The sequence below is a fragment of the Tamandua tetradactyla genome, chromosome 2 (genome assembly GCF_023851605.1).
Source record: "Tamandua tetradactyla isolate mTamTet1 chromosome 2, mTamTet1.pri, whole genome shotgun sequence".
In the NCBI taxonomy this organism is placed as follows: Eukaryota; Metazoa; Chordata; class Mammalia; order Pilosa; family Myrmecophagidae; genus Tamandua; species Tamandua tetradactyla.
In genome coordinates, this window is record NC_135328.1 from 185,672,581 (window position 1) to 185,678,580 (window position 6,000).

The following is a 6,000-nucleotide window of genomic DNA, read 5'->3' on the forward strand; positions in this document are numbered from 1 at the left end:
ATGAATGCATCTCTGATCTCAGCTTTGACTAAGTCCAACTAGATGTCCCCATTCCTAATTTTAGGGTACTACTCTTTCCCAATTAATGTCTTTACGTTCACGTGAGAGATAGCAAGCCTGTGAATTCAATTGACTCTGCAGTTTTGCTTCCATATAATTAAATTTTGTGCCTGATTTTCAGTAAAACTGACCCTCTGGCTGTAAGAAATATGTGATTCTTTTTTATGACTGCCACAGAAGTTCTTTAGTTCTCTGTGATATGATCTAAGAGTTTAAAGACCTGAGTTATTTTCTTTAAGCACTATTTTCCACTCAAAATAATCCACTCCCCATCCTAGCCCTTGTAGTCATTATTACTGCCATAATATACAAATGAAGTATGCACTTTGTCCACCAAGACACTTTCAATAGGCACTTCATCACAATAAACCACAGGTAAAAATTTGATTAATGGTGATGTCATTGCATGCCATGGATTGCTACCATACCAATTCCCATTGGCAATAAACTCAGCACTGAGTTCAAATCAGTCAAAATATCCTATCTTTGACAGTCTGTATCTGGTACAAATTTATGAAGCAATAAGAATCAAGCCAGGAGACAGAAATCATGCAAGTTATTTAAACAGAGAGGGAATTTAATATAGAGAATTGTTCACTAGAATTTGTATCTAGGTAACTAAAAAGACAAAAAACAAAACAAAAAGCCACCAAGGTTTGATGGAGGTAGCAATTGCAAGAGAAAGCTACCACCCCATAAGGCTTAGAGAACAAAGAGGTTTGAATGATTAAAACACATAAGTTTAGAAGAGAGGCATGAGAAAGCTGACTCAGACCTCTGATGAGGGGCTCCTGCTCTTGTCTCTGAACTGGGATTAAGGTTCCATGGAGCTGACACTCAGGTCTTAGGGAGAGGATACTGGCTGATTGATGTTGGTAACTCTGAGAAGACTACAATTGGGCGGGCTCTGCAAATGATGGAAAATTACTAACTAAATTCAGCTGCTGATACAGGAAGGCATGGTGCTTGCCCAGGAAAAGTCAGGTTGCTGGGGTGATGCACACGGAAAATATATGCCCATAGTAAGTCCACAGGAAGCTTGTGCTGGTTTGAATCTGTGGTAGTCCCCAGAAAAGCCATGTCCATTAATCCTCATTCAATATTGCTGGGTGAGAAATTAAATCAGAAAGAAAGATAGATGATAAATGTATGGTATAATCTAGGAAGGCCTAGAGTATATAATGATAGTGACTAAATGTACAAATTTTAAAAATGTTTTTGCATGAGGAAGGACAAAGGAATGTCATTACTCCAGGGTGCTGAAAATAAATGGTCATTAATATTTTAAAATTTTAAGTTATGTGTAAGACTAAAGCAAAAAAATGTTTATTTTGTACAAAATTTATATTTTGACTAGTGCATTTCCTAATATAACTTATGTAGACAGCTTAATTGAACACCATAAGTACATGGAACCTTGAGTAGGGCATGAGATTTTGTTGGTTTGTCAAGAGTGATGCCCCGATAAATCCCAGAGTGAGTTGAACAGTGAATAAAAAAGTATTTGCAAAGTCCCCTTCGAGGAATGGTGAGAAAGGCAGAAAATTCAACTTCCCCAAGTTGAATTCTTGATATTCTCACAAGCAGTGCGGACAACCAAAGCTATAGGCTGAGCCCCCAATCTTGGGGTTTGTTCATATGAAACTTAACTCCAGAAAGGACAGGTCAAACCTACTTAAAATTAGGCCTAGGGGCGGGCCGCGGTGGCTCAGCGGGCAAAGTGCTTGCCTGCCATGCCGGAGGACCTCGGTTCGATTCCCGGCCCCAGCCCATGTAAAAAACAAACAAACAAACAAAATACAATAAAACAAGAAAATGTTTAAAGATGTTTCCTTTCCTTCCTTCTATCCTTCCTTCCTTCTCTCTGTCTTTCCTTCCCTTCCTCCCTCTCTCTTTAAAAAAAAAAAAAAAAAAGAAAAAAAAAAAAAATTAGGCCTAAGAGTCACCCCCAAGAGAACCTCTTTTGTTGCTCAGATGTGGCCTCTCTCTCTCCAGCCAACACAACAAGCAAACTCACCACCCTCCCCCTGTCTACGTGGGACATGACTCCCAGGGATGTGGACCTTCCTGGTAACATGGAACAGAAATCCTAGAATGAGATGAGACTCAGCATCAAGGGATTGAGAAAACTTTCTCGACCAAAAAGGGGAAGAGTGAAATGAGACAAAATAAAGTGTCAATGGCTAAGAGAGTCCAAACAGAGTTGAGAGGTTATCCTGGAGGTTATTCTTACGCATTAAATAGATATCACCTTGTTAGTCAAGATGTAATGGAGAGGCTGGAAGGAACTGCCTGAAAATGTAGAGCTGTGTTCCAGTAGCTATGTTTCTTGATGATGATTAAACAATGATATAGCTTTCACGATGAGACTCTGTGAATGTGAAAACCTTGTGTCTGATGCTCCTTTTATGTACTTTATCAACAGAAGAGTAGAGCATATGGAATAAAAATAAATAATAGGGGGAACAAATGTTAAAATAAATTTAGTTTGAAATGCTAGTGGTAAATAAGGGGTATGGTATGTATAATCTTTTTTTACTCTGTTATCATTTATTTCTTTTTGTGTTGTCTTTTTATTTCTTTTTCTAAATTGATGCAAATGTTCTAAGAAATGATGAGTATGCAACTATGTGATGATATTAAGAATTACATATTGTATATGTAGAATGGAATGATATCTTAATGTTTTGTTTGTTGTTAAGTTTTTTTAATTAATAAAAAAAAGCCTATGTAGTACTCTCATTTTTTCCTTTCTAAAGATGAGTTCTGAGACTTAAAAACCCTAAGAACCTTTTCTCTTCCTCCCCCATCCTTACTTACTATTTCTCTTTAGTGTGCCCTATTGACAGAGCCTAGGGAGAGGGCACTGTTGACAGCGAGCCAGCTAACAAAGCAAAAATGTGGTTTTCAGAGTCTTAGCCCCAGCCTCACAAAGCAGGTTATATAAGGGAAGGTTTGATGCAGACAGACAATAACTATTACAATTTACAAATTAGATAAATTCCTTACTTTATTTTTTTCACCCCTATGGAGTTCAGTTATTATATTTAAAGAATAAATTATAAACTAAGGCACTCCCATGTTAAGTTCATAGAATTAATCATGTGATTTCTTTGGTTTGCTTACCAGTTACAGTGATAGATGAAAACTCTCCATTGCCTCTTAAATTTGTATTGTGAGTTCTCCATGCTATATCATTAGACAATCTACCAAAGGATTTGATACATAGATGACATTATATGGATTATCTCCTTCATGAATTACGTTAGATTAACTGAAATAGTAGAGATGACTGAAAGCACTACTATACTGATTACAAATATAGTGTTTCTTAAGTATCTGAGTCTCTGATGTATTTAAAAGTTAAATCTATAGCTAAATCTCTTCCATAGTCAATACATTTATAGTGTGCATTGTCTCATTCCATCTGTTCTAGTTTGCTTGCTTCTGGAATGCAATATACTAGAAACAGAATGGCTTTTAAAAGGGGAATTTATTAAGTTTATAGTTCTAAGGCCATTAAATGTCCCAAATTAAGGCACCAACAAGAGGTTACCTTCACTCAAGAAAGGCAGATGAAGTTCAGGGTTTCCTTCTCAGCTGGAAAGGCACATGGCAAACATGGCGACGTCTGCTAGCTTTCTCTCCAGGCTTCTTGTTTCATGAAGCTCCCCAGGGACATATTCCTTCATCTCCAAAGGTCTCTGACTGCCTTGGTTCTCTTGGTTCCCCAGGCTCTGCTGCTGTCTCCAAAATGTTTCCTCTTTTAAAGGATTCCATTAAACTAATCAAGTTTCTTCTCCCTCTAATCAAAGCTTAATACCCACAATTGGGTGTGTCACGTCTCTGCGGAGGTGATCTAATCAAGTTTCCAATCTACAGTACTGAATAGGGATGAAAAGAAATGACTGCCTCCACAAGATGGCTCAGGATTAAAACATGGCTTTTCTAGGGTACATAATCCTTTCAGACCAGTACACCATCTAAGGTCAGTATATTGACCAAGGTTTTCTCATATTGATGACATCCATATGGCTTCTCTCAAGTTTGAATAATTTCATGTTGTCTAAGCTTTGAAAACTTGAGGTTTTTTCCATATAGATGCATTCTTATGCCTTCTGTCCACTGTGAGTACTCTCTTGTTGTCTGAGAGGAGAGCTACAAGTGAGAGCTTCCCCTCAGAGATAACAGTCATGGAGTTGCTCTCCACTGTGTGATCTCTTTTGTCATCTGATGGAAGAGCAGCAAATGAAGACTTTCCCACATTTACTGGCATTCACAGGGTTTCTCTCCTGTGGGAGTTCTCTCATGTTGTTTAAGGACAGGGCAATGAATGAAAGCTTTTCTACATAGATGACATTCATAGGATTTCTCTGCATAGGATTTCTCTGCAGTGTGCGTTCTCTCATGTTGTCAAAGATTAGAAGATTGAATGAAGGCTTTTCCATATAGATAATATTCAAAGGGCTTCTCTCCAGTGTGAATTCTCTGATCTTCTCCAAGAGAAGAATATCGAGTGAAAAGTTTCCCATATAGATGCCATTTATGCAGTTTCTCTACAGTGTGAGTTCTCTTGCGTTGTCTAAGGGAAAAAAATCTAATGAAAGTTTTTCCACATGGAAGGCATTCATATGGTTTATATTCAGTGTGAGTTCCATTGTATTGTCTGTGGCCAGGGCTTATGATGAAGGTTTGAGCACTCTGATGACATACCTATGATTTACTTCTAGTGTGAATCTGCTTATAATGATTAAAAGATGAGTAATCACTGGGGATTTTTCCAAGTGTTTTGCTGAAAGGTGGTTTATTTCCCATGTGAATTGATGCATATTGAGTCACTTGGATCTGTGAGTGGATTTTTCTCATGAATAACTGCATTTAAAGAAATTATTTTTAAGTGTGAGAAATCTGCAATGACATGATGATAGCACTGTCTTTACTGCAGATAGGTTGCATGAATATAATTTCTTGTTTTCTAAAGCCACTTTTCCTGCCTCAACTCTGGTTTGGAGAAATCCTATTCCTTCTCTCCACACTTCCTTTCCTTGTGCCAACTGGAAAAGCACATCTGATTTGCAGACCTGATGTCCCACTGAGACCAGATGATTGATTTGCCCAAGCATCATTTCTTTGAACGGTTTTCTCTAGGATGTCTCTAGCAAGGCCCATTCTTCCTTGGTGAACTCTACAGCTACATTTTTGAAGGTCAGTAACTCCCCTGGGTGCATTGTCAGTAGTTCAACTCACAACTATCTTCCTCTGGATTTTCACTAACCACCAGACAAGCAGTAGTTGAGGAAAGCTTATTAGTTCTAAGGTGTTATTAACATATTGAGTTAAAGTCTGGGAAAATGCCCAAATCAAGGAATCATCAAAGTGATATTTTCTTCCTGAAGACCAGCTACTAGTGATCCTTGACTCATCTGCCACCTGGCAAGACACATAGCAGCATCTGTTGCTCTCTTTTCTTCTAGGTCTCATGGCATTCAGTTTTTTCAAAAATTATTTATGTATTTATTTTTGCATGGGCGAGCTCCAGGAATTGAACCCGTGTCTCCTGCATGGCAGGCAAGAATTCTGCCTGCTGAGCCACCATTGCATTGCTCTGCGTTCAGCTTTTTGCTTCCATGTTTTTTTCTTTCTGTCTTGCTTCCATTTATAATGGCCACCAGTAATAGGACTAAGACCTATCCTGAATGAGGTGGGTCATCAGAAGATCCTACCTACAATGGATTCATACCCACGGGAATGGATTAACTTTAAGGACATGCTTTTACTGGACTACACATAACTCAAAATCGCAAATTCAGGGTCTATAAAAAAACTGTATTGTAGTTTGAATATTTGTTTTAAATAAATATTTGCCTTTACATTTAGAATGTAAATCAAATTATCCTAAACCATAGCCTCACTAAATTAAAGACACTACTCTGTGCATCT